At 34.5% G+C, this 24,875-nt stretch overlaps 27 non-coding genes across 27 annotated transcripts; all 27 read right to left on the bottom strand.

Annotated features, from left to right (window-relative positions):
* Positions 1 to 210: 210 nt before the first annotated feature.
* TRNAR-UCU (transfer RNA arginine (anticodon UCU)) lies at positions 211 to 302 on the bottom strand. The gene is given in 2 exon segments: positions 211 to 246; positions 266 to 302. It is a non-coding gene; the product is annotated as a tRNA-Arg (tRNA).
* Positions 303 to 611: 309 nt separating this feature from the next.
* TRNAK-UUU (transfer RNA lysine (anticodon UUU)) lies at positions 612 to 684 on the bottom strand. The gene has a single exon. It is a non-coding gene; the product is annotated as a tRNA-Lys (tRNA).
* Positions 685 to 2,094: 1,410 nt separating this feature from the next.
* On the bottom strand, positions 2,095 to 2,186 carry TRNAR-UCU (transfer RNA arginine (anticodon UCU)). The gene is given in 2 exon segments: positions 2,095 to 2,130; positions 2,150 to 2,186. It is a non-coding gene; the product is annotated as a tRNA-Arg (tRNA).
* Positions 2,187 to 2,495: 309 nt separating this feature from the next.
* TRNAK-UUU (transfer RNA lysine (anticodon UUU)) lies at positions 2,496 to 2,568 on the bottom strand. The gene has a single exon. It is a non-coding gene; the product is annotated as a tRNA-Lys (tRNA).
* A 1,410-nt stretch (positions 2,569 to 3,978) lies between these two features.
* Positions 3,979 to 4,070, bottom strand: TRNAR-UCU (transfer RNA arginine (anticodon UCU)). The gene is given in 2 exon segments: positions 3,979 to 4,014; positions 4,034 to 4,070. It is a non-coding gene; the product is annotated as a tRNA-Arg (tRNA).
* A 309-nt stretch (positions 4,071 to 4,379) lies between these two features.
* TRNAK-UUU (transfer RNA lysine (anticodon UUU)) lies at positions 4,380 to 4,452 on the bottom strand. Its single transcript has one exon. It is a non-coding gene; the product is annotated as a tRNA-Lys (tRNA).
* Positions 4,453 to 5,862: 1,410 nt separating this feature from the next.
* TRNAR-UCU (transfer RNA arginine (anticodon UCU)) lies at positions 5,863 to 5,954 on the bottom strand. The gene is given in 2 exon segments: positions 5,863 to 5,898; positions 5,918 to 5,954. It is a non-coding gene; the product is annotated as a tRNA-Arg (tRNA).
* Positions 5,955 to 6,263: 309 nt separating this feature from the next.
* TRNAK-UUU (transfer RNA lysine (anticodon UUU)) lies at positions 6,264 to 6,336 on the bottom strand. Its single transcript has one exon. It is a non-coding gene; the product is annotated as a tRNA-Lys (tRNA).
* Positions 6,337 to 7,746: 1,410 nt separating this feature from the next.
* TRNAR-UCU (transfer RNA arginine (anticodon UCU)) lies at positions 7,747 to 7,838 on the bottom strand. Its single transcript is given in 2 exon segments — positions 7,747 to 7,782; positions 7,802 to 7,838. It is a non-coding gene; the product is annotated as a tRNA-Arg (tRNA).
* Positions 7,839 to 8,147: 309 nt separating this feature from the next.
* Positions 8,148 to 8,220, bottom strand: TRNAK-UUU (transfer RNA lysine (anticodon UUU)). The gene has a single exon. It is a non-coding gene; the product is annotated as a tRNA-Lys (tRNA).
* A 1,410-nt stretch (positions 8,221 to 9,630) lies between these two features.
* TRNAR-UCU (transfer RNA arginine (anticodon UCU)) lies at positions 9,631 to 9,722 on the bottom strand. The gene is given in 2 exon segments: positions 9,631 to 9,666; positions 9,686 to 9,722. It is a non-coding gene; the product is annotated as a tRNA-Arg (tRNA).
* A 309-nt stretch (positions 9,723 to 10,031) lies between these two features.
* On the bottom strand, positions 10,032 to 10,104 carry TRNAK-UUU (transfer RNA lysine (anticodon UUU)). The gene has a single exon. It is a non-coding gene; the product is annotated as a tRNA-Lys (tRNA).
* A 1,410-nt stretch (positions 10,105 to 11,514) lies between these two features.
* Positions 11,515 to 11,606, bottom strand: TRNAR-UCU (transfer RNA arginine (anticodon UCU)). Its single transcript is given in 2 exon segments — positions 11,515 to 11,550; positions 11,570 to 11,606. It is a non-coding gene; the product is annotated as a tRNA-Arg (tRNA).
* A 309-nt stretch (positions 11,607 to 11,915) lies between these two features.
* Positions 11,916 to 11,988, bottom strand: TRNAK-UUU (transfer RNA lysine (anticodon UUU)). The gene has a single exon. It is a non-coding gene; the product is annotated as a tRNA-Lys (tRNA).
* A 1,410-nt stretch (positions 11,989 to 13,398) lies between these two features.
* TRNAR-UCU (transfer RNA arginine (anticodon UCU)) lies at positions 13,399 to 13,490 on the bottom strand. The gene is given in 2 exon segments: positions 13,399 to 13,434; positions 13,454 to 13,490. It is a non-coding gene; the product is annotated as a tRNA-Arg (tRNA).
* A 309-nt stretch (positions 13,491 to 13,799) lies between these two features.
* Positions 13,800 to 13,872, bottom strand: TRNAK-UUU (transfer RNA lysine (anticodon UUU)). The gene has a single exon. It is a non-coding gene; the product is annotated as a tRNA-Lys (tRNA).
* Positions 13,873 to 15,282: 1,410 nt separating this feature from the next.
* Positions 15,283 to 15,374, bottom strand: TRNAR-UCU (transfer RNA arginine (anticodon UCU)). Its single transcript is given in 2 exon segments — positions 15,283 to 15,318; positions 15,338 to 15,374. It is a non-coding gene; the product is annotated as a tRNA-Arg (tRNA).
* Positions 15,375 to 15,683: 309 nt separating this feature from the next.
* TRNAK-UUU (transfer RNA lysine (anticodon UUU)) lies at positions 15,684 to 15,756 on the bottom strand. Its single transcript has one exon. It is a non-coding gene; the product is annotated as a tRNA-Lys (tRNA).
* A 1,410-nt stretch (positions 15,757 to 17,166) lies between these two features.
* Positions 17,167 to 17,258, bottom strand: TRNAR-UCU (transfer RNA arginine (anticodon UCU)). Its single transcript is given in 2 exon segments — positions 17,167 to 17,202; positions 17,222 to 17,258. It is a non-coding gene; the product is annotated as a tRNA-Arg (tRNA).
* A 309-nt stretch (positions 17,259 to 17,567) lies between these two features.
* Positions 17,568 to 17,640, bottom strand: TRNAK-UUU (transfer RNA lysine (anticodon UUU)). The gene has a single exon. It is a non-coding gene; the product is annotated as a tRNA-Lys (tRNA).
* Positions 17,641 to 19,050: 1,410 nt separating this feature from the next.
* Positions 19,051 to 19,142, bottom strand: TRNAR-UCU (transfer RNA arginine (anticodon UCU)). Its single transcript is given in 2 exon segments — positions 19,051 to 19,086; positions 19,106 to 19,142. It is a non-coding gene; the product is annotated as a tRNA-Arg (tRNA).
* A 309-nt stretch (positions 19,143 to 19,451) lies between these two features.
* Positions 19,452 to 19,524, bottom strand: TRNAK-UUU (transfer RNA lysine (anticodon UUU)). Its single transcript has one exon. It is a non-coding gene; the product is annotated as a tRNA-Lys (tRNA).
* Positions 19,525 to 20,934: 1,410 nt separating this feature from the next.
* On the bottom strand, positions 20,935 to 21,026 carry TRNAR-UCU (transfer RNA arginine (anticodon UCU)). Its single transcript is given in 2 exon segments — positions 20,935 to 20,970; positions 20,990 to 21,026. It is a non-coding gene; the product is annotated as a tRNA-Arg (tRNA).
* Positions 21,027 to 21,335: 309 nt separating this feature from the next.
* On the bottom strand, positions 21,336 to 21,408 carry TRNAK-UUU (transfer RNA lysine (anticodon UUU)). The gene has a single exon. It is a non-coding gene; the product is annotated as a tRNA-Lys (tRNA).
* A 1,410-nt stretch (positions 21,409 to 22,818) lies between these two features.
* TRNAR-UCU (transfer RNA arginine (anticodon UCU)) lies at positions 22,819 to 22,910 on the bottom strand. The gene is given in 2 exon segments: positions 22,819 to 22,854; positions 22,874 to 22,910. It is a non-coding gene; the product is annotated as a tRNA-Arg (tRNA).
* A 309-nt stretch (positions 22,911 to 23,219) lies between these two features.
* On the bottom strand, positions 23,220 to 23,292 carry TRNAK-UUU (transfer RNA lysine (anticodon UUU)). Its single transcript has one exon. It is a non-coding gene; the product is annotated as a tRNA-Lys (tRNA).
* Positions 23,293 to 24,702: 1,410 nt separating this feature from the next.
* On the bottom strand, positions 24,703 to 24,794 carry TRNAR-UCU (transfer RNA arginine (anticodon UCU)). The gene is given in 2 exon segments: positions 24,703 to 24,738; positions 24,758 to 24,794. It is a non-coding gene; the product is annotated as a tRNA-Arg (tRNA).
* Positions 24,795 to 24,875: the final 81 nt, after the last annotated feature.

Here is a 24,875-nt window from a genome sequence, read left to right on the forward strand (position 1 = left end):
AACTCCTACTATCTAGTAAATTATATTTTCATCAGTACACCTGACAATTTCCTCTTGCATATTGATTATACAATGTTTTCTATTCAAGCACTCTTTGTTTAAAACAGGCCTTCTTTCAAAGGCTATTTTGGTAAATGATTTTGGGTGAAGCTGAAGCTGCATTGTTTATTGCTATTTCAATTCGTTATGAAAGAAATTGAGCAATAATATTGACTCTGGTGGGATTCGAACCCACAGCCTTTGAATGCCTTTTTTAACATTTTCCTAGAAGTCCAATGCGCTATCCATTGCGCCACAGAGCCAACCTGCACCAAGAAACTTTTCAGAAATTCTGAAATAAAATAATGAGCAAGCAACTGATGATCAACTTTACAAAGTTGATAGGATACTATAATCATGGTTACATGTTGAGCATTGCATGGGGAAAAAGATATTCAACATGCCAAACTACATGATACAGTTGGATAAGTCTACTCAAAAGGCCTCTGACGGATAAAATCTTGACAATTTAAAAAACTCCATTTAAGAAGGTTTTGCAATTCTGTCAATGTAATATCTTGTTCATCATGCAATAGAAACTAAAAGAGTACTTCTTCTTAAACATAGCACCCCGCCTGAACAGGGACTTGAACCCTGGACCCTCAGATTAAAAGTCTGATGCTCTACCGACTGAGCTATCCAGGCTCTGCTTACTCTAATCTTCAAATCACATTAAAACAATTTGGAAGGATACCAACCTTACATTTACTGACAATCATTTATTATTATCATTACATATATTGATAATCAATATGTAGAGTTTTATCATGAATTGATATTTCAAGCTTTTGACATCTCAGCATTATATTTTATCTCTTTAAGTCCTGAAATTTGTACCATCTCATTTTCTGCTGATTCGGAATTCATGCTTCTTCATTGACAATACACAATTAAGAAAGGACCAAAAACTCTTACTGCCTAATACATTATATTTTACTCAGTCTACCTGTCAATTTCCTCTTATATGTAGATTATACAATATTTTCTATTAAAGTGGTGTCGGTTGAAAAAAGGGCTTCTTTCAAAGGCCATTTTGGTGAATGATTTCAGAGCAAGAAGAAGCTGCATTATTTATTGCAATTTCAATTCATTATAAAAGAAATGTAGGACAACATTGCCTCTGGTGGGATTCAAAACCACAACTTTTGACTGCCTTCTTTACATTACTCTTGAAAGCCAAAGCAGTATCCATTGTGCCACAGAGCCAATCTTTTTAGGATGTCGGACAGAAATGATCAAATAAAATAATGAGCTAGCAGCTGCTCATCAACTTTATAAAGTTGTTAGGAATCTATGATCCTGGATTTATGTTGAGCATTGAATAGCAAAAATGATATTCAACATGTCAAACCATACAATGCAGTTGGTTAAGTGTTAAGTCGACTCAAAAGGCATAGCACAGATAAAACAGCAAGGAGTTTAACAACTCCATATAAGAAGGTTTTGCAATTCCCTTAATGTAATATCTTATTCATCAAGCAGTGGAAACTTAAAGAGTGCATCTTCTTAAACGTAACACACTGCCTGAACAGGAACTTCAAACCTGGACACTCATATTAAAAGTCTGCTGTGCCACTCACTGAACTATCCAAGGTCTACTAACTTTCCTCTTCAAATCATCTTAAAACTATGTGGAAGGATACCAACCGACACTACATTTATGAATATGATTGCATATATTGACAAGCATTATGTAGCGTTTGATAGTGAACTGATATTTCAAACTTTTGAAACCTCAGCATTAAATGTCATCTATTTTAAGTCCTGAAATATGTACTATCTCATTTTCTGCTGACTTAGAATTCATGCTTCTTCAGTGACAGTATACAATTGAGAAAGGGCCGAAACTCCTACTATCTAGTAAATTATATTTTCATCAGTACACCTGACAATTTCCTCTTGCATATTGATTATACAATGTTTTCTATTCAAGCACTCTTTGTTTAAAACAGGCCTTCTTTCAAAGGCTATTTTGGTAAATGATTTTGGGTGAAGCTGAAGCTGCATTGTTTATTGCTATTTCAATTCGTTATGAAAGAAATTGAGCAATAATATTGACTCTGGTGGGATTCGAACCCACAGCCTTTGAATGCCTTTTTTAACATTTTCCTAGAAGTCCAATGCGCTATCCATTGCGCCACAGAGCCAACCTGCACCAAGAAACTTTTCAGAAATTCTGAAATAAAATAATGAGCAAGCAACTGATGATCAACTTTACAAAGTTGATAGGATACTATAATCATGGTTACATGTTGAGCATTGCATGGGGAAAAAGATATTCAACATGCCAAACTACATGATACAGTTGGATAAGTCTACTCAAAAGGCCTCTGACGGATAAAATCTTGACAATTTAAAAAACTCCATTTAAGAAGGTTTTGCAATTCTGTCAATGTAATATCTTGTTCATCATGCAATAGAAACTAAAAGAGTACTTCTTCTTAAACATAGCACCCCGCCTGAACAGGGACTTGAACCCTGGACCCTCAGATTAAAAGTCTGATGCTCTACCGACTGAGCTATCCAGGCTCTGCTTACTCTAATCTTCAAATCACATTAAAACAATTTGGAAGGATACCAACCTTACATTTACTGACAATCATTTATTATTATCATTACATATATTGATAATCAATATGTAGAGTTTTATCATGAATTGATATTTCAAGCTTTTGACATCTCAGCATTATATTTTATCTCTTTAAGTCCTGAAATTTGTACCATCTCATTTTCTGCTGATTCGGAATTCATGCTTCTTCATTGACAATACACAATTAAGAAAGGACCAAAAACTCTTACTGCCTAATACATTATATTTTACTCAGTCTACCTGTCAATTTCCTCTTATATGTAGATTATACAATATTTTCTATTAAAGTGGTGTCGGTTGAAAAAAGGGCTTCTTTCAAAGGCCATTTTGGTGAATGATTTCAGAGCAAGAAGAAGCTGCATTATTTATTGCAATTTCAATTCATTATAAAAGAAATGTAGGACAACATTGCCTCTGGTGGGATTCAAAACCACAACTTTTGACTGCCTTCTTTACATTACTCTTGAAAGCCAAAGCAGTATCCAATGTGCCACAGAGCCAATCTTTTTAGGATGTCGGACAGAAATGATCAAATAAAATAATGAGCTAGCAGCTGCTCATCAACTTTATAAAGTTGTTAGGAATCTATGATCCTGGATTTATGTTGAGCATTGAATAGCAAAAATGATATTCAACATGTCAAACCATACAATGCAGTTGGTTAAGTGTTAAGTCGACTCAAAAGGCATAGCACAGATAAAACAGCAAGGAGTTTAACAACTCCATATAAGAAGGTTTTGCAATTCCCTTAATGTAATATCTTATTCATCAAGCAGTGGAAACTTAAAGAGTGCATCTTCTTAAACGTAACACACTGCCTGAACAGGAACTTCAAACCTGGACACTCATATTAAAAGTCTGCTGTGCCACTCACTGAACTATCCAAGGTCTACTAACTTTCCTCTTCAAATCATCTTAAAACTATGTGGAAGGATACCAACCGACACTACATTTATGAATATGATTGCATATATTGACAAGCATTATGTAGCGTTTGATAGTGAACTGATATTTCAAACTTTTGAAACCTCAGCATTAAATGTCATCTATTTTAAGTCCTGAAATATGTACTATCTCATTTTCTGCTGACTTAGAATTCATGCTTCTTCAGTGACAGTATACAATTGAGAAAGGGCCGAAACTCCTACTATCTAGTAAATTATATTTTCATCAGTACACCTGACAATTTCCTCTTGCATATTGATTATACAATGTTTTCTATTCAAGCACTCTTTGTTTAAAACAGGCCTTCTTTCAAAGGCTATTTTGGTAAATGATTTTGGGTGAAGCTGAAGCTGCATTGTTTATTGCTATTTCAATTCGTTATGAAAGAAATTGAGCAATAATATTGACTCTGGTGGGATTCGAACCCACAGCCTTTGAATGCCTTTTTTAACATTTTCCTAGAAGTCCAATGCGCTATCCATTGCGCCACAGAGCCAACCTGCACCAAGAAACTTTTCAGAAATTCTGAAATAAAATAATGAGCAAGCAACTGATGATCAACTTTACAAAGTTGATAGGATACTATAATCATGGTTACATGTTGAGCATTGCATGGGGAAAAAGATATTCAACATGCCAAACTACATGATACAGTTGGATAAGTCTACTCAAAAGGCCTCTGACGGATAAAATCTTGACAATTTAAAAAACTCCATTTAAGAAGGTTTTGCAATTCTGTCAATGTAATATCTTGTTCATCATGCAATAGAAACTAAAAGAGTACTTCTTCTTAAACATAGCACCCCGCCTGAACAGGGACTTGAACCCTGGACCCTCAGATTAAAAGTCTGATGCTCTACCGACTGAGCTATCCAGGCTCTGCTTACTCTAATCTTCAAATCACATTAAAACAATTTGGAAGGATACCAACCTTACATTTACTGACAATCATTTATTATTATCATTACATATATTGATAATCAATATGTAGAGTTTTATCATGAATTGATATTTCAAGCTTTTGACATCTCAGCATTATATTTTATCTCTTTAAGTCCTGAAATTTGTACCATCTCATTTTCTGCTGATTCGGAATTCATGCTTCTTCATTGACAATACACAATTAAGAAAGGACCAAAAACTCTTACTGCCTAATACATTATATTTTACTCAGTCTACCTGTCAATTTCCTCTTATATGTAGATTATACAATATTTTCTATTAAAGTGGTGTCGGTTGAAAAAAGGGCTTCTTTCAAAGGCCATTTTGGTGAATGATTTCAGAGCAAGAAGAAGCTGCATTATTTATTGCAATTTCAATTCATTATAAAAGAAATGTAGGACAACATTGCCTCTGGTGGGATTCAAAACCACAACTTTTGACTGCCTTCTTTACATTACTCTTGAAAGCCAAAGCAGTATCCATTGTGCCACAGAGCCAATCTTTTTAGGATGTCGGACAGAAATGATCAAATAAAATAATGAGCTAGCAGCTGCTCATCAACTTTATAAAGTTGTTAGGAATCTATGATCCTGGATTTATGTTGAGCATTGAATAGCAAAAATGATATTCAACATGTCAAACCATACAATGCAGTTGGTTAAGTGTTAAGTCGACTCAAAAGGCATAGCACAGATAAAACAGCAAGGAGTTTAACAACTCCATATAAGAAGGTTTTGCAATTCCCTTAATGTAATATCTTATTCATCAAGCAGTGGAAACTTAAAGAGTGCATCTTCTTAAACGTAACACACTGCCTGAACAGGAACTTCAAACCTGGACACTCATATTAAAAGTCTGCTGTGCCACTCACTGAACTATCCAAGGTCTACTAACTTTCCTCTTCAAATCATCTTAAAACTATGTGGAAGGATACCAACCGACACTACATTTATGAATATGATTGCATATATTGACAAGCATTATGTAGCGTTTGATAGTGAACTGATATTTCAAACTTTTGAAACCTCAGCATTAAATGTCATCTATTTTAAGTCCTGAAATATGTACTATCTCATTTTCTGCTGACTTAGAATTCATGCTTCTTCAGTGACAGTATACAATTGAGAAAGGGCCGAAACTCCTACTATCTAGTAAATTATATTTTCATCAGTACACCTGACAATTTCCTCTTGCATATTGATTATACAATGTTTTCTATTCAAGCACTCTTTGTTTAAAACAGGCCTTCTTTCAAAGGCTATTTTGGTAAATGATTTTGGGTGAAGCTGAAGCTGCATTGTTTATTGCTATTTCAATTCGTTATGAAAGAAATTGAGCAATAATATTGACTCTGGTGGGATTCGAACCCACAGCCTTTGAATGCCTTTTTTAACATTTTCCTAGAAGTCCAATGCGCTATCCATTGCGCCACAGAGCCAACCTGCACCAAGAAACTTTTCAGAAATTCTGAAATAAAATAATGAGCAAGCAACTGATGATCAACTTTACAAAGTTGATAGGATACTATAATCATGGTTACATGTTGAGCATTGCATGGGGAAAAAGATATTCAACATGCCAAACTACATGATACAGTTGGATAAGTCTACTCAAAAGGCCTCTGACGGATAAAATCTTGACAATTTAAAAAACTCCATTTAAGAAGGTTTTGCAATTCTGTCAATGTAATATCTTGTTCATCATGCAATAGAAACTAAAAGAGTACTTCTTCTTAAACATAGCACCCCGCCTGAACAGGGACTTGAACCCTGGACCCTCAGATTAAAAGTCTGATGCTCTACCGACTGAGCTATCCAGGCTCTGCTTACTCTAATCTTCAAATCACATTAAAACAATTTGGAAGGATACCAACCTTACATTTACTGACAATCATTTATTATTATCATTACATATATTGATAATCAATATGTAGAGTTTTATCATGAATTGATATTTCAAGCTTTTGACATCTCAGCATTATATTTTATCTCTTTAAGTCCTGAAATTTGTACCATCTCATTTTCTGCTGATTCGGAATTCATGCTTCTTCATTGACAATACACAATTAAGAAAGGACCAAAAACTCTTACTGCCTAATACATTATATTTTACTCAGTCTACCTGTCAATTTCCTCTTATATGTAGATTATACAATATTTTCTATTAAAGTGGTGTCGGTTGAAAAAAGGGCTTCTTTCAAAGGCCATTTTGGTGAATGATTTCAGAGCAAGAAGAAGCTGCATTATTTATTGCAATTTCAATTCATTATAAAAGAAATGTAGGACAACATTGCCTCTGGTGGGATTCAAAACCACAACTTTTGACTGCCTTCTTTACATTACTCTTGAAAGCCAAAGCAGTATCCATTGTGCCACAGAGCCAATCTTTTTAGGATGTCGGACAGAAATGATCAAATAAAATAATGAGCTAGCAGCTGCTCATCAACTTTATAAAGTTGTTAGGAATCTATGATCCTGGATTTATGTTGAGCATTGAATAGCAAAAATGATATTCAACATGTCAAACCATACAATGCAGTTGGTTAAGTGTTAAGTCGACTCAAAAGGCATAGCACAGATAAAACAGCAAGGAGTTTAACAACTCCATATAAGAAGGTTTTGCAATTCCCTTAATGTAATATCTTATTCATCAAGCAGTGGAAACTTAAAGAGTGCATCTTCTTAAACGTAACACACTGCCTGAACAGGAACTTCAAACCTGGACACTCATATTAAAAGTCTGCTGTGCCACTCACTGAACTATCCAAGGTCTACTAACTTTCCTCTTCAAATCATCTTAAAACTATGTGGAAGGATACCAACCGACACTACATTTATGAATATGATTGCATATATTGACAAGCATTATGTAGCGTTTGATAGTGAACTGATATTTCAAACTTTTGAAACCTCAGCATTAAATGTCATCTATTTTAAGTCCTGAAATATGTACTATCTCATTTTCTGCTGACTTAGAATTCATGCTTCTTCAGTGACAGTATACAATTGAGAAAGGGCCGAAACTCCTACTATCTAGTAAATTATATTTTCATCAGTACACCTGACAATTTCCTCTTGCATATTGATTATACAATGTTTTCTATTCAAGCACTCTTTGTTTAAAACAGGCCTTCTTTCAAAGGCTATTTTGGTAAATGATTTTGGGTGAAGCTGAAGCTGCATTGTTTATTGCTATTTCAATTCGTTATGAAAGAAATTGAGCAATAATATTGACTCTGGTGGGATTCGAACCCACAGCCTTTGAATGCCTTTTTTAACATTTTCCTAGAAGTCCAATGCGCTATCCATTGCGCCACAGAGCCAACCTGCACCAAGAAACTTTTCAGAAATTCTGAAATAAAATAATGAGCAAGCAACTGATGATCAACTTTACAAAGTTGATAGGATACTATAATCATGGTTACATGTTGAGCATTGCATGGGGAAAAAGATATTCAACATGCCAAACTACATGATACAGTTGGATAAGTCTACTCAAAAGGCCTCTGACGGATAAAATCTTGACAATTTAAAAAACTCCATTTAAGAAGGTTTTGCAATTCTGTCAATGTAATATCTTGTTCATCATGCAATAGAAACTAAAAGAGTACTTCTTCTTAAACATAGCACCCCGCCTGAACAGGGACTTGAACCCTGGACCCTCAGATTAAAAGTCTGATGCTCTACCGACTGAGCTATCCAGGCTCTGCTTACTCTAATCTTCAAATCACATTAAAACAATTTGGAAGGATACCAACCTTACATTTACTGACAATCATTTATTATTATCATTACATATATTGATAATCAATATGTAGAGTTTTATCATGAATTGATATTTCAAGCTTTTGACATCTCAGCATTATATTTTATCTCTTTAAGTCCTGAAATTTGTACCATCTCATTTTCTGCTGATTCGGAATTCATGCTTCTTCATTGACAATACACAATTAAGAAAGGACCAAAAACTCTTACTGCCTAATACATTATATTTTACTCAGTCTACCTGTCAATTTCCTCTTATATGTAGATTATACAATATTTTCTATTAAAGTGGTGTCGGTTGAAAAAAGGGCTTCTTTCAAAGGCCATTTTGGTGAATGATTTCAGAGCAAGAAGAAGCTGCATTATTTATTGCAATTTCAATTCATTATAAAAGAAATGTAGGACAACATTGCCTCTGGTGGGATTCAAAACCACAACTTTTGACTGCCTTCTTTACATTACTCTTGAAAGCCAAAGCAGTATCCAATGTGCCACAGAGCCAATCTTTTTAGGATGTCGGACAGAAATGATCAAATAAAATAATGAGCTAGCAGCTGCTCATCAACTTTATAAAGTTGTTAGGAATCTATGATCCTGGATTTATGTTGAGCATTGAATAGCAAAAATGATATTCAACATGTCAAACCATACAATGCAGTTGGTTAAGTGTTAAGTCGACTCAAAAGGCATAGCACAGATAAAACAGCAAGGAGTTTAACAACTCCATATAAGAAGGTTTTGCAATTCCCTTAATGTAATATCTTATTCATCAAGCAGTGGAAACTTAAAGAGTGCATCTTCTTAAACGTAACACACTGCCTGAACAGGAACTTCAAACCTGGACACTCATATTAAAAGTCTGCTGTGCCACTCACTGAACTATCCAAGGTCTACTAACTTTCCTCTTCAAATCATCTTAAAACTATGTGGAAGGATACCAACCGACACTACATTTATGAATATGATTGCATATATTGACAAGCATTATGTAGCGTTTGATAGTGAACTGATATTTCAAACTTTTGAAACCTCAGCATTAAATGTCATCTATTTTAAGTCCTGAAATATGTACTATCTCATTTTCTGCTGACTTAGAATTCATGCTTCTTCAGTGACAGTATACAATTGAGAAAGGGCCGAAACTCCTACTATCTAGTAAATTATATTTTCATCAGTACACCTGACAATTTCCTCTTGCATATTGATTATACAATGTTTTCTATTCAAGCACTCTTTGTTTAAAACAGGCCTTCTTTCAAAGGCTATTTTGGTAAATGATTTTGGGTGAAGCTGAAGCTGCATTGTTTATTGCTATTTCAATTCGTTATGAAAGAAATTGAGCAATAATATTGACTCTGGTGGGATTCGAACCCACAGCCTTTGAATGCCTTTTTTAACAATTTTCTAGAAGTCCAATGCGCTATCCATTGCGCCACAGAGCCAACCTGCACCAAGAAACTTTTCAGAAATTCTGAAATAAAATAATGAGCAAGCAACTGATGATCAACTTTACAAAGTTGATAGGATACTATAATCATGGTTACATGTTGAGCATTGCATGGGGAAAAAGATATTCAACATGCCAAACTACATGATACAGTTGGATAAGTCTACTCAAAAGGCCTCTGACGGATAAAATCTTGACAATTTAAAAAACTCCATTTAAGAAGGTTTTGCAATTCTGTCAATGTAATATCTTGTTCATCATGCAATAGAAACTAAAAGAGTACTTCTTCTTAAACATAGCACCCCGCCTGAACAGGGACTTGAACCCTGGACCCTCAGATTAAAAGTCTGATGCTCTACCGACTGAGCTATCCAGGCTCTGCTTACTCTAATCTTCAAATCACATTAAAACAATTTGGAAGGATACCAACCTTACATTTACTGACAATCATTTATTATTATCATTACATATATTGATAATCAATATGTAGAGTTTTATCATGAATTGATATTTCAAGCTTTTGACATCTCAGCATTATATTTTATCTCTTTAAGTCCTGAAATTTGTACCATCTCATTTTCTGCTGATTCGGAATTCATGCTTCTTCATTGACAATACACAATTAAGAAAGGACCAAAAACTCTTACTGCCTAATACATTATATTTTACTCAGTCTACCTGTCAATTTCCTCTTATATGTAGATTATACAATATTTTCTATTCAAGTGGTGTCGGTTGAAAATAGGCCTTCTTTCAAAGGCCATTTTGGTGAATGATTTCAGAGCAAGAAGAAGCTGCATTATTTATTGCAATTTCAATTCATTATAAAAGAAATGTAGGACAACATTGCCTCTGGTGGGATTCAAAACCACAACTTTTGACTGCCTTCTTTACATTACTCTTGAAAGCCAAAGCAGTATCCATTGTGCCACAGAGCCAATCTTTTTAGGAGGTCGGACAGAAATGATCAAATAAAATAATGAGCTAGCAGCTGCTCATCAACTTTATAAAGTTGGTAGGAATCTATGATCCTGGATTTATGTTGAGCATTGAATAGCAAAAATGATATTCAACATGTCAAACCATACAATGCAGTTGGTTAAGTGTTAAGTCGACTCAAAAGGCATAGCACAGATAAAACAGCAAGGAGTTTAACAACTCCATATAAGAAGGTTTTGCAATTCCCTTAATGTAATATCTTATTCATCAAGCAGTGGAAACTTCAAGAGTGCATCTTCTTAAACATAACACACTGCCTGAACAGGAACTTCAAACCTGGACACTCATATTAAAAGTCTGCTGTGCCACTCACTGAACTATCCAGTGTCTACTAACTTTCATCTTCAATTCATCTTAAAACAATGTGGAAGGATACCAACCGACACTACATTTATGAATATGATTGCATATATTGACAAGCATTATGTAGCGTTTGATAGTGAACTGATATTTCAAACTTTTGAAACCTCAGCATTAAATGTCATCTATTTTAAGTCCTGAAATATGTACTATCTCATTTTCTGCTGACTTAGAATTCATGCTTCTTCAGTGACAGTATACAATTGAGAAAGGGCCGAAACTCCTACTATCTAGTAAATTATATTTTCATCAGTACACCTGACAATTTCCTCTTGCATATTGATTATACAATGTTTTCTATTCAAGCACTCTTTGTTTAAAACAGGCCTTCTTTCAAAGGCTATTTTGGTAAATGATTTTGGGTGAAGCTGAAGCTGCATTGTTTATTGCTATTTCAATTCGTTATGAAAGAAATTGAGCAATAATATTGACTCTGGTGGGATTCGAACCCACAGCCTTTGAATGCCTTTTTTAACATTTTCCTAGAAGTCCAATGCGCTATCCATTGCGCCACAGAGCCAACCTGCACCAAGAAACTTTTCAGAAATTCTGAAATAAAATAATGAGCAAGCAACTGATGATCAACTTTACAAAGTTGATAGGATACTATAATCATGGTTACATGTTGAGCATTGCATGGGGAAAAAGATATTCAACATGCCAAACTACATGATACAGTTGGATAAGTCTACTCAAAAGGCCTCTGACGGATAAAATCTTGACAATTTAAAAAACTCCATTTAAGAAGGTTTTGCAATTCTGTCAATGTAATATCTTGTTCATCATGCAATAGAAACTAAAAGAGTACTTCTTCTTAAACATAGCACCCCGCCTGAACAGGGACTTGAACCCTGGACCCTCAGATTAAAAGTCTGATGCTCTACCGACTGAGCTATCCAGGCTCTGCTTACTCTAATCTTCAAATCACATTAAAACAATTTGGAAGGATACCAACCTTACATTTACTGACAATCATTTATTATTATCATTACATATATTGATAATCAATATGTAGAGTTTTATCATGAATTGATATTTCAAGCTTTTGACATCTCAGCATTATATTTTATCTCTTTAAGTCCTGAAATTTGTACCATCTCATTTTCTGCTGATTCGGAATTCATGCTTCTTCATTGACAATACACAATTAAGAAAGGACCAAAAACTCTTACTGCCTAATACATTATATTTTACTCAGTCTACCTGTCAATTTCCTCTTATATGTAGATTATACAATATTTTCTATTAAAGTGGTGTCGGTTGAAAAAAGGGCTTCTTTCAAAGGCCATTTTGGTGAATGATTTCAGAGCAAGAAGAAGCTGCATTATTTATTGCAATTTCAATTCATTATAAAAGAAATGTAGGACAACATTGCCTCTGGTGGGATTCAAAACCACAACTTTTGACTGCCTTCTTTACATTACTCTTGAAAGCCAAAGCAGTATCCAATGTGCCACAGAGCCAATCTTTTTAGGATGTCGGACAGAAATGATCAAATAAAATAATGAGCTAGCAGCTGCTCATCAACTTTATAAAGTTGTTAGGAATCTATGATCCTGGATTTATGTTGAGCATTGAATAGCAAAAATGATATTCAACATGTCAAACCATACAATGCAGTTGGTTAAGTGTTAAGTCGACTCAAAAGGCATAGCACAGATAAAACAGCAAGGAGTTTAACAACTCCATATAAGAAGGTTTTGCAATTCCCTTAATGTAATATCTTATTCATCAAGCAGTGGAAACTTAAAGAGTGCATCTTCTTAAACGTAACACACTGCCTGAACAGGAACTTCAAACCTGGACACTCATATTAAAAGTCTGCTGTGCCACTCACTGAACTATCCAAGGTCTACTAACTTTCCTCTTCAAATCATCTTAAAACTATGTGGAAGGATACCAACCGACACTACATTTATGAATATGATTGCATATATTGACAAGCATTATGTAGCGTTTGATAGTGAACTGATATTTCAAACTTTTGAAACCTCAGCATTAAATGTCATCTATTTTAAGTCCTGAAATATGTACTATCTCATTTTCTGCTGACTTAGAATTCATGCTTCTTCAGTGACAGTATACAATTGAGAAAGGGCCGAAACTCCTACTATCTAGTAAATTATATTTTCATCAGTACACCTGACAATTTCCTCTTGCATATTGATTATACAATGTTTTCTATTCAAGCACTCTTTGTTTAAAACAGGCCTTCTTTCAAAGGCTATTTTGGTAAATGATTTTGGGTGAAGCTGAAGCTGCATTGTTTATTGCTATTTCAATTCGTTATGAAAGAAATTGAGCAATAATATTGACTCTGGTGGGATTCGAACCCACAGCCTTTGAATGCCTTTTTTAACATTTTCCTAGAAGTCCAATGCGCTATCCATTGCGCCACAGAGCCAACCTGCACCAAGAAACTTTTCAGAAATTCTGAAATAAAATAATGAGCAAGCAACTGATGATCAACTTTACAAAGTTGATAGGATACTATAATCATGGTTACATGTTGAGCATTGCATGGGGAAAAAGATATTCAACATGCCAAACTACATGATACAGTTGGATAAGTCTACTCAAAAGGCCTCTGACGGATAAAATCTTGACAATTTAAAAAACTCCATTTAAGAAGGTTTTGCAATTCTGTCAATGTAATATCTTGTTCATCATGCAATAGAAACTAAAAGAGTACTTCTTCTTAAACATAGCACCCCGCCTGAACAGGGACTTGAACCCTGGACCCTCAGATTAAAAGTCTGATGCTCTACCGACTGAGCTATCCAGGCTCTGCTTACTCTAATCTTCAAATCACATTAAAACAATTTGGAAGGATACCAACCTTACATTTACTGACAATCATTTATTATTATCATTACATATATTGATAATCAATATGTAGAGTTTTATCATGAATTGATATTTCAAGCTTTTGACATCTCAGCATTATATTTTATCTCTTTAAGTCCTGAAATTTGTACCATCTCATTTTCTGCTGATTCGGAATTCATGCTTCTTCATTGACAATACACAATTAAGAAAGGACCAAAAACTCTTACTGCCTAATACATTATATTTTACTCAGTCTACCTGTCAATTTCCTCTTATATGTAGATTATACAATATTTTCTATTCAAGTGGTGTCGGTTGAAAAAAGGGCTTCTTTCAAAGGCCATTTTGGTGAATGATTTCAGAGCAAGAAGAAGCTGCATTATTTATTGCAATTTCAATTCATTATAAAAGAAATGTAGGACAACATTGCCTCTGGTGGGATTCAAAACCACAACTTTTGACTGCCTTCTTTACATTACTCTTGAAAGCCAAAGCAGTATCCATTGTGCCACAGAGCCAATCTTTTTAGGATGTCGGACAGAAATGATCAAATAAAATAATGAGCTAGCAGCTGCTCATCAACTTTATAAAGTTGTTAGGAATCTATGATCCTGGATTTATGTTGAGCATTGAATAGCAAAAATGATATTCAACATGTCAAACCATACAATGCAGTTGGTTAAGTGTTAAGTCGACTCAAAAGGCATAGCACAGATAAAACAGCAAGGAGTTTAACAACTCCATATAAGAAGGTTTTGCAATTCCCTTAATGTAATATCTTATTCATCAAGCAGTGGAAACTTAAAGAGTGCATCTTCTTAAACGTAACACACTGCCTGAACAGGAACTTCAAACCTGGACACTCATATTAAAAGTCTGCTGTGCCACTCACTGAACTATCCAAGGTCTACTAACTTTCCTCTTCAAATCATCTTAAAACTATGTGGAAGGATACCAACCGACACTACATTTATGAATATGATTGCATATATTGACAAGCATTATGTAGCGTTTGATAGTGAACTGATATTTCAAACTTTTGAAACCTCAGCATTAAATGTCATCTATTTTAAGTCCTGAAATATGTACTATCTCATTTTCTGCTGACTTAGAATTCATGCTTCTTCAGTGACAGTATACAATTGAGAAAGGGCCGAAACTCCTACTATCTAGTAAATTATATTTTCATCAGTACACCTGACAATTTCCTCTTGCATATTGATTATACAATGTTTTCTATTCAAGCACTCTTTGTTTAAAACAGGCCTTCTTTCAAAGGCTATTTTGGTAAATGATTTTGGGTGAAGCTGAAGCTGCATTGTTTATTGCTATTTCAATTCGTTATGAAAGAAATTGAGCAATAATATTGACTCTGGTGGGATTCGAACCCACAGCCTTTGAATGCCTTTTTTAACAATTTTCTAGAAGTCCAATGCGCTATCCATTGCGCCACAGAGCCAACCTGCACCAAGAAACTTTTCAGAAATTCTGAAATAAAATAATGAGCAAGCAACTGATGATCAACTTTACAAAGTTGATAGGATACTATAATCATGGTTACATGTTGAGCATTGCATGGGGAAAAAGATATTCAACATGCCAAACTACATGATACAGTTGGATAAGTCTACTCAAAAGGCCTCTGACGGATAAAATCTTGACAATTTAAAAAACTCCATTTAAGAAGGTTTTGCAATTCTGTCAATGTAATATCTTGTTCATCATGCAATAGAAACTAAAAGAGTACTTCTTCTTAAACATAGCACCCCGCCTGAACAGGGACTTGAACCCTGGACCCTCAGATTAAAAGTCTGATGCTCTACCGACTGAGCTATCCAGGCTCTGCTTACTCTAATCTTCAAATCACATTAAAACAATTTGGAAGGATACCAACCTTACATTTACTGACAATCATTTATTATTATCATTACATATATTGATAATCAATATGTAGAGTTTTATCATGAATTGATATTTCAAGCTTTTGACATCTCAGCATTATATTTTATCTCTTTAAGTCCTGAAATTTGTACCATCTCATTTTCTGCTGATTCGGAATTCATGCTTCTTCATTGACAATACACAATTAAGAAAGGACCAAAAACTCTTACTGCCTAATACATTATATTTTACTCAGTCTACCTGTCAATTTCCTCTTATATGTAGATTATACAATATTTTCTATTAAAGTGGTGTCGGTTGAAAAAAGGGCTTCTTTCAAAGGCCATTTTGGTGAATGATTTCAGAGCAAGAAGAAGCTGCATTATTTATTGCAATTTCAATTCATTATAAAAGAAATGTAGGACAACATTGCCTCTGGTGGGATTCAAAACCACAACTTTTGACTTCCTTCTTTACATTACTCTTGAAAGCCAAAGCAGTATCCATTGTGCCACAGAGCCAATCTTTTTAGGATGTCGGACAGAAATGATCAAATAAAATAATGAGCTAGCAGCTGCTCATCAACTTTATAAAGTTGTTAGGAATCTATGATCCTGGATTTATGTTGAGCATTGAATAGCAAAAATGATATTCAACATGTCAAACCATACAATGCAGTTGGTTAAGTGTTAAGTCGACTCAAAAGGCATAGCACAGATAAAACAGCAAGGAGTTTAACAACTCCATATAAGAAGGTTTTGCAATTCCCTTAATGTAATATCTTATTCATCAAGCAGTGGAAACTTAAAGAGTGCATCTTCTTAAACGTAACACACTGCCTGAACAGGAACTTCAAACCTGGACACTCATATTAAAAGTCTGCTGTGCCACTCACTGAACTATCCAAGGTCTACTAACTTTCCTCTTCAAATCATCTTAAAACTATGTGGAAGGATACCAACCGACACTACATTTATGAATATGATTGCATATATTGACAAGCATTATGTAGCGTTTGATAGTGAACTGATATTTCAAACTTTTGAAACCTCAGCATTAAATGTCATCTATTTTAAGTCCTGAAATATGTACTATCTCATTTTCTGCTGACTTAGAATTCATGCTTCTTCAGTGACAGTATACAATTGAGAAAGGGCCGAAACTCCTACTATCTAGTAAATTATATTTTCATCAGTACACCTGACAATTTCCTCTTGCATATTGATTATACAATGTTTTCTATTCAAGCACTCTTTGTTTAAAACAGGCCTTCTTTCAAAGGCTATTTTGGTAAATGATTTTGGGTGAAGCTGAAGCTGCATTGTTTATTGCTATTTCAATTCGTTATGAAAGAAATTGAGCAATAATATTGACTCTGGTGGGATTCGAACCCACAGCCTTTGAATGCCTTTTTTAACATTTTCCTAGAAGTCCAATGCGCTATCCATTGCGCCACAGAGCCAACCTGCACCAAGAAACTTTTCAGAAATTCTGAAATAAAATAATGAGCAAGCAACTGATGATCAACTTTACAAAGTTGATAGGATACTATAATCATGGTTACATGTTGAGCATTGCATGGGGAAAAAGATATTCAACATGCCAAACTACATGATACAGTTGGATAAGTCTACTCAAAAGGCCTCTGACGGATAAAATCTTGACAATTTAAAAAACTCCATTTAAGAAGGTTTTGCAATTCTGTCAATGTAATATCTTGTTCATCATGCAATAGAAACTAAAAGAGTACTTCTTCTTAAACATAGCACCCCGCCTGAACAGGGACTTGAACCCTGGACCCTCAGATTAAAAGTCTGATGCTCTACCGACTGAGCTATCCAGGCTCTGCTTACTCTAATCTTCAAATCACATTAAAACAATTTGGAAGGATACCAACCTTACATTTACTGACAATCATTTATTATTATCATTACATATATTGATAATCAATATGTAGAGTTTTATCATGAATTGATATTTCAAGCTTTTGACATCTCAGCATTATATTTTATCTCTTTAAGTCCTGAAATTTGTACCATCTCATTTTCTGCTGATTCGGAATTCATGCTTCTTCATTGACAATACACAATTAAGAAAGGACCAAAAACTCTTACTGCCTAATACATTATATTTTACTCAGTCTACCTGTCAATTTCCTCTTATATGTAGATTATACAATATTTTCTATTAAAGTGGTGTCGGTTGAAAAAAGGGCTTCTTTCAAAGGCCATTTTGGTGAATGATTTCAGAGCAAGAAGAAGCTGCATTATTTATTGCAATTTCAATTCATTATAAAAGAAATGTAGGACAACATTGCCTCTGGTGGGATTCAAAACCACAACTTTTGACTGCCTTCTTTACATTACTCTTGAAAGCCAAAGCAGTATCCAATGTGCCACAGAGCCAATCTTTTTAGGATGTCGGACAGAAATGATCAAATAAAATAATGAGCTAGCAGCTGCTCATCAACTTTATAAAGTTGTTAGGAATCTATGATCCTGGATTTATGTTGAGCATTGAATAGCAAAAATGATATTCAACATGTCAAACCATACAATGCAGTTGGTTAAGTGTTAAGTCGACTCAAAAGGCATAGCACAGATAAAACAGCAAGGAGTTTAACAACTCCATATAAGAAGGTTTTGCAATTCCCTTAATGTAATATCTTATTCATCAAGCAGTGGAAACTTAAAGAGTGCATCTTCTTAAACGTAACACACTGCCTGAACAGGAACTTCAAACCTGGACACTCATATTAAAAGTCTGCTGTGCCACTCACTGAACTATCCAAGGTCTACTAACTTTCCTCTTCAAATCATCTTAAAACTATGTGGAAGGATACCAACCGACACTACATTTATGAATATGATTGCATATATTGACAAGCATTATGTAGCGTTTGATAGTGAACTGATATTTCAAACTTTTGAAACCTCAGCATTAAATGTCATCTATTTTAAGTCCTGAAATATGTACTATCTCATTTTCTGCTGACTTAGAATTCATGCTTCTTCAGTGACAGTATACAATTGAGAAAGGGCCGAAACTCCTACTATCTAGTAAATTATATTTTCATCAGTACACCTGACAATTTCCTCTTGCATATTGATTATACAATGTTTTCTATTCAAGCACTCTTTGTTTAAAACAGGCCTTCTTTCAAAGGCTATTTTGGTAAATGATTTTGGGTGAAGCTGAAGCTGCATTGTTTATTGCTATTTCAATTCGTTATGAAAGAAATTGAGCAATAATATTGACTCTGGTGGGATTCGAACCCACAGCCTTTGAATGCCTTTTTTAACATTTTCCTAGAAGTCCAATGCGCTATCCATTGCGCCACAGAGCCAACCTGCACCAAGAAACTTTTCAGAAATTCTGAAATAAAATAATGAGCAAGCAACTGATGATCAACTTTACAAAGTTGATAGGATACTATAATCATGGTTACATGTTGAGCATTGCATGGGGAAAAAGATATTCAACATGCCAAACTACATGATACAGTTGGATAAGTCTACTCAAAAGGCCTCTGACGGATAAAATCTTGACAATTTAAAAAACTCCATTTAAGAAGGTTTTGCAATTCTGTCAATGTAATATCTTGTTCATCATGCAATAGAAACTAAAAGAGTACTTCTTCTTAAACATAGCACCCCGCCTGAACAGGGACTTGAACCCTGGACCCTCAGATTAAAAGTCTGATGCTCTACCGACTGAGCTATCCAGGCTCTGCTTACTCTAATCTTCAAATCACATTAAAACAATTTGGAAGGATACCAACCTTACATTTACTGACAATCATTTATTATTATCATTACATATATTGATAATCAATATGTAGAGTTTTATCATGAATTGATATTTCAAGCTTTTGACATCTCAGCATTATATTTTATCTCTTTAAGTCCTGAAATTTGTACCATCTCATTTTCTGCTGATTCGGAATTCATGCTTCTTCATTGACAATACACAATTAAGAAAGGACCAAAAACTCTTACTGCCTAATACATTATATTTTACTCAGTCTACCTGTCAATTTCCTCTTATATGTAGATTATACAATATTTTCTATTAAAGTGGTGTCGGTTGAAAAAAGGGCTTCTTTCAAAGGCCATTTTGGTGAATGATTTCAGAGCAAGAAGAAGCTGCATTATTTATTGCAATTTCAATTCATTATAAAAGAAATGTAGGACAACATTGCCTCTGGTGGGATTCAAAACCACAACTTTTGACTGCCTTCTTTACATTACTCTTGAAAGCCAAAGCAGTATCCATTGTGCCACAGAGCCAATCTTTTTAGGATGTCGGACAGAAATGATCAAATAAAATAATGAGCTAGCAGCTGCTCATCAACTTTATAAAGTTGTTAGGAATCTATGATCCTGGATTTATGTTGAGCATTGAATAGCAAAAATGATATTCAACATGTCAAACCATACAATGCAGTTGGTTAAGTGTTAAGTCGACTCAAAAGGCATAGCACAGATAAAACAGCAAGGAGTTTAACAACTCCATATAAGAAGGTTTTGCAATTCCCTTAATGTAATATCTTATTCATCAAGCAGTGGAAACTTAAAGAGTGCATCTTCTTAAACGTAACACACTGCCTGAACAGGAACTTCAAACCTGGACACTCATATTAAAAGTCTGCTGTGCCACTCACTGAACTATCCAAGGTCTACTAACTTTCCTCTTCAAATCATCTTAAAACTATGTGGAAGGATACCAACCGACACTACATTTATGAATATGATTGCATATATTGACAAGCATTATGTAGCGTTTGATAGTGAACTGATATTTCAAACTTTTGAAACCTCAGCATTAAATGTCATCTATTTTAAGTCCTGAAATATGTACTATCTCATTTTCTGCTGACTTAGAATTCATGCTTCTTCAGTGACAGTATACAATTGAGAAAGGGCCGAAACTCCTACTATCTAGTAAATTATATTTTCATCAGTACACCTGACAATTTCCTCTTGCATATTGATTATACAATGTTTTCTATTCAAGCACTCTTTGTTTAAAACAGGCCTTCTTTCAAAGGCTATTTTGGTAAATGATTTTGGGTGAAGCTGAAGCTGCATTGTTTATTGCTATTTCAATTCGTTATGAAAGAAATTGAGCAATAATATTGACTCTGGTGGGATTCGAACCCACAGCCTTTGAATGCCTTTTTTAACAATTTTCTAGAAGTCCAATGCGCTATCCATTGCGCCACAGAGCCAACCTGCACCAAGAAACTTTTCAGAAATTCTGAAATAAAATAATGAGCAAGCAACTGATGATCAACTTTACAAAGTTGATAGGATACTATAATCATGGTTACATGTTGAGCATTGCATGGGGAAAAAGATATTCAACATGCCAAACTACATGATACAGTTGGATAAGTCTACTCAAAAGGCCTCTGACGGATAAAATCTTGACAATTTAAAAAACTCCATTTAAGAAGGTTTTGCAATTCTGTCAATGTAATATCTTGTTCATCATGCAATAGAAACTAAAAGAGTACTTCTTCTTAAACATAGCACCCCGCCTGAACAGGGACTTGAACCCTGGACCCTCAGATTAAAAGTCTGATGCTCTACCGACTGAGCTATCCAGGCTCTGCTTACTCTAATCTTCAAATCACATTAAAACAATTTGGAAGGATACCAACCTTACATTTACTGACAATCATTTATTATTATCATTACATATATTGATAATCAATATGTAGAGTTTTATCATGAATTGATATTTCAAGCTTTTGACATCTCAGCATTATATTTTATCTCTTTAAGTCCTGAAATTTGTACCATCTCATTTTCTGCTGATTCGGAATTCATGCTTCTTCATTGACAATACACAATTAAGAAAGGACCAAAAACTCTTACTGCCTAATACATTATATTTTACTCAGTCTACCTGTCAATTTCCTCTTATATGTAGATTATACAATATTTTCTATTAAAGTGGTGTCGGTTGAAAAAAGGGCTTCTTTCAAAGGCCATTTTGGTGAATGATTTCAGAGCAAGAAGAAGCTGCATTATTTATTGCAATTTCAATTCATTATAAAAGAAATGTAGGACAACATTGCCTCTGGTGGGATTCAAAACCACAACTTTTGACTTCCTTCTTTACATTACTCTTGAAAGCCAAAGCAGTATCCATTGTGCCACAGAGCCAATCTTTTTAGGATGTCGGACAGAAATGATCAAATAAAATAATGAGCTAGCAGCTGCTCATCAACTTTATAAAGTTGTTAGGAATCTATGATCCTGGATTTATGTTGAGCATTGAATAGCAAAAATGATATTCAACATGTCAAACCATACAATGCAGTTGGTTAAGTGTTAAGTCGACTCAAAAGGCATAGCACAGATAAAACAGCAAGGAGTTTAACAACTCCATATAAGAAGGTTTTGCAATTCCCTTAATGTAATATCTTATTCATCAAGCAGTGGAAACTTAAAGAGTGCATCTTCTTAAACGTAACACACTGCCTGAACAGGAACTTCAAACCTGGACACTCATATTAAAAGTCTGCTGTGCCACTCACTGAACTATCCAAGGTCTACTAACTTTCCTCTTCAAATCATCTTAAAACTATGTGGAAGGATACCAACCGACACTACATTTATGAATATGATTGCATATATTGACAAGCATTATGTAGCGTTTGATAGTGAACTGATATTTCAAACTTTTGAAACCTCAGCATTAAATGTCATCTATTTTAAGTCCTGAAATATGTACTATCTCATTTTCTGCTGACTTAGAATTCATGCTTCTTCAGTGACAGTATACAATTGAGAAAGGGCCGAAACTCCTACTATCTAGTAAATTATATTTTCATCAGTACACCTGACAATTTCCTCTTGCATATTGATTATACAATGTTTTCTATTCAAGCACTCTTTGTTTAAAACAGGCCTTCTTTCAAAGGCTATTTTGGTAAATGATTTTGGGTGAAGCTGAAGCTGCATTGTTTATTGCTATTTCAATTCGTTATGAAAGAAATTGAGCAATAATATTGACTCTGGTGGGATTCGAACCCACAGCCTTTGAATGCCTTTTTTAACATTTTCCTAGAAGTCCAATGCGCTATCCATTGCGCCACAGAGCCAACCTGCACCAAGAAACTTTTCAGAAATTCTGAAATAAAATAATGAGCAAGCAACTGATGATCAACTTTACAAAGTTGATAGGATACTATAATCATGGTTACATGTTGAGCATTGCATGGGGAAAAAGATATTCAACATGCCAAACTACATGATACAGTTGGATAAGTCTACTCAAAAGGCCTCTGACGGATAAAATCTTGACAATTTAAAAAACTCCATTTAAGAAGGTTTTGCAATTCTGTCAATGTAATATCTTGTTCATCATGCAATAGAAACTAAAAGAGTACTTCTTCTTAAACATAGCACCCCGCCTGAACAGGGATTTGAACCCTGGACCCTCAGATTAAAAGTCTGATGCTCTACCGACTGAGCTATCCAGGCTCTGCTTACTCTAATCTTCAAATCACATTAAAACAATTTGGAAGGATACCAACCTTACATTTACTGACAATCATTTATTATTATCATTACATATATTGATAATCAATATGTAGAGTTTTATCATGAATTGATATTTCAAGCTTTTGACATCTCAGCATTATATTTTATCTCTTTAAGTCCTGAAATTTGTACCATCTCATTTTCTGCTGATTCGGAATTCATGCTTCTTCATTGACAATACACAATTAAGAAAGGACCAAAAACTCTTACTGCCTAATACATTATATTTTACTCAGTCTACCTGTCAATTTCCTCTTATATGTAGATTATACAATATTTTCTATTAAAGTGGTGTCGGTTGAAAAAAGGGCTTCTTTCAAAGGCCATTTTGGTGAATGATTTCAGAGCAAGAAGAAGCTGCATTATTTATTGCAATTTCAATTCATTATAAAAGAAATGTAGGACAACATTGCCTCTGGTGGGATTCAAAACCACAACTTTTGACTGCCTTCTTTACATTACTCTTGAAAGCCAAAGCAGTATCCAATGTGCCACAGAGCCAATCTTTTTAGGATGTCGGACAGAAATGATCAAATAAAATAATGAGCTAGCAGCTGCTCATCAACTTTATAAAGTTGTTAGGAATCTATGATCCTGGATTTATGTTGAGCATTGAATAGCAAAAATGATATTCAACATGTCAAACCATACAATGCAGTTGGTTAAGTGTTAAGTCGACTCAAAAGGCATAGCACAGATAAAACAGCAAGGAGTTTAACAACTCCATATAAGAAGGTTTTGCAATTCCCTTAATGTAATATCTTATTCATCAAGCAGTGGAAACTTAAAGAGTGCATCTTCTTAAACGTAACACACTGCCTGAACAGGAACTTCAAACCTGGACACTCATATTAAAAGTCTGCTGTGCCACTCACTGAACTATCCAAGGTCTACTAACTTTCCTCTTCAAATCATCTTAAAACTATGTGGAAGGATACCAACCGACACTACATTTATGAATATGATTGCATATATTGACAAGCATTATGTAGCGTTTGATAGTGAACTGATATTTCAAACTTTTGAAACCTCAGCATTAAATGTCATCTATTTTAAGTCCTGAAATATGTACTATCTCATTTTCTGCTGACTTAGAATTCATGCTTCTTCAGTGACAGTATACAATTGAGAAAGGGCCGAAACTCCTACTATCTAGTAAATTATATTTTCATCAGTACACCTGACAATTTCCTCTTGCATATTGATTATACAATGTTTTCTATTCAAGCACTCTTTGTTTAAAACAGGCCTTCTTTCAAAGGCTATTTTGGTAAATGATTTTGGGTGAAGCTGAAGCTGCATTGTTTATTGCTATTTCAATTCGTTATGAAAGAAATTGAGCAATAATATTGACTCTGGTGGGATTCGAACCCACAGCCTTTGAATGCCTTTTTTAACATTTTCCTAGAAGTCCAATGCGCTATCCATTGCGCCACAGAGCCAACCTGCACCAAGAAACTTTTCAGAAATTCTGAAATAAAATAATGAGCAAGCAACTGATGATCAACTTTACAAAGTTGATA

The sequence above is a fragment of the Pleurodeles waltl genome, chromosome 4_2 (genome assembly GCF_031143425.1).
Source record: "Pleurodeles waltl isolate 20211129_DDA chromosome 4_2, aPleWal1.hap1.20221129, whole genome shotgun sequence".
NCBI lineage: Eukaryota > Metazoa > Chordata > Amphibia > Caudata > Salamandridae > Pleurodeles > Pleurodeles waltl.